The sequence below is a fragment of the Emydura macquarii genome, unplaced genomic scaffold, assembly GCF_026122565.2.
Source record: "Emydura macquarii macquarii isolate MOO-44397 ecotype Brisbane River unplaced genomic scaffold, CSIRO-AGI_Emac_v2 contig_1451, whole genome shotgun sequence".
In the NCBI taxonomy this organism is placed as follows: Eukaryota; Metazoa; Chordata; order Testudines; family Chelidae; genus Emydura; species Emydura macquarii.
The window spans coordinates 5,049,912-5,051,790 of NW_027131588.1; positions in this window are offsets into that span (position 1 = coordinate 5,049,912).

Below are 1,879 nucleotides of genomic sequence, written 5' to 3' on the forward strand. Positions count from 1 at the left end.
ATTCTGACTTGCTCATCAGCAGAACTGTAACTAAGTTCCAGCTGCAGAATCTTTGGCTGGTGATGAATGAACCAGAAAGAACACAGCCTAATTTTCCATTTCCGAATTGAATGTGCAGGGATCAGAGTTAGAAAATCACACCTTCTACCTGATTCCCAATGTCTTTACCTGAAAACCATGTAGATTTGCTATGAGTCAATGAAAAACAATAAATAAATTGGAACCCCCTTTTTACATTGTCTCTTTTTAAAGTAGAGCCATACCTTGAAATAATATTGGCTTTGTTTCATACATCTTTCCCTGTCTGCTTAGAACTGTGCAGCAGACCAGCGTGGATTAGCCCATCGATAATGTATTTTTCAATAATTATGGAAAACCTGCAAAAGCAGAAACAGCCCATTTCTGTGGTGTCTGAATATTACACAGTAGTGTAGAACCCTTCTTGGAGTTCCCTGATGTCTGTGTTGTGGTGTTGCTGTTGTTATTTATAAATTACCACAGGAGCCACCAGCTGTCATCATAAAAATTTTATTGGCACTCTGTACCTATTAAATCAGCATGCTAAAATCATGCCATGTGCAGTGGCAGCTGATGCTGTCTTATGGAGGTCACATGCAAAAGAGAGGATTGAATTATGACTCCCATGATTCTAATTGTCTACAAGTCCTCTGCTTCATGAGGATGTATTCCAATATTAAATCTAGGCCCAGTCATACCCCACTGATCCTTGCACAGAATGGACTCTGGGCACAGAAATCACTCCTCTCGCACGGACAGGGATATCTGTTGCAAATACCATCCTCCTCTTCCTGGATCCTGCTAAATTCTGTGTTACCATTCTCTTTTATGCAATACCACAGCACTAACCCCTTCCCTGGTTTCTTTGCAAACCTCTTTAGTATATACTAATTTTATACTCTAATTTTAGACAGGGAGCCAAATTCCTCATAACACAAATTCCTCATTTTTGATGCACCAAGGAAGCATTTTTTATGACATCACATGCTAGAAATGGGGCTTGACATTTTCATTGGCTTGAAGACCTGTTGGTCACCATGGCACGTGATGTCATGATATCACACACTGAGATGTGGAATATAATGATTTTATTTTAATAGTGGAGAAGTTGGAGGTGAAGAAAAGAAAGGACCCTGAAGAATTCCTTCTCCTTTTCCCTGACCCAAGAGCTAGGGGCCTGGAGGAAGGTCAGAGGAAATACTCCTGTGATGGAATGGGCAGAACTTTGGCTGCCTGCTAGAGAGAATATGAAAATCTGTAACCCTGCTCCACTCCTGTGGAGTCTCCGGAGAGGGAGGGCTATCTCAGGCCAGTGGACTGCATGGAGTCAGGGGGGTTAATTTCTAGCAGGATTCAAAGGCAGCTCAGGGAGGCATTGCTAGTTGCTCTCTAATTAAATACAGATGAACCTATTTAGACACAACACTTTCATCTAGGAGGAGGGGGTGAGTTGGGGCAGACTAGAAGACAGAACTGGGTGCGAGTTCATATTTTGCCTTTACCTGTTACAATCCAGGCCAATGACAAAATGTAAGATTTTTGCAACAGGGATTCTCTCTTTCAGTGTATGTACAGCACCTAGCACAATGGGGCTTCAATCTCAGGTGTTGCCCTGAGCTGCTGTTACAAGGAGGAATACTGCTAGAGACTTGTTAAATTGAAGTCAATTTTGGCAAACTAGCACACATACAGTAAACCCCACCCAGGAGAAAATGATCTTGTGTTCAAATGTGAAGCTCTGCTGTCCTTTCTCTTTCATTATTCTGTATCTCCTCCTGCAGCTGCTACAGTCTCCTGCCTTCCTCGGAGCAGTCAGGTTGGAAAGGTTAGGTGTTAGGTGATGTTACGATGGTTCTACATC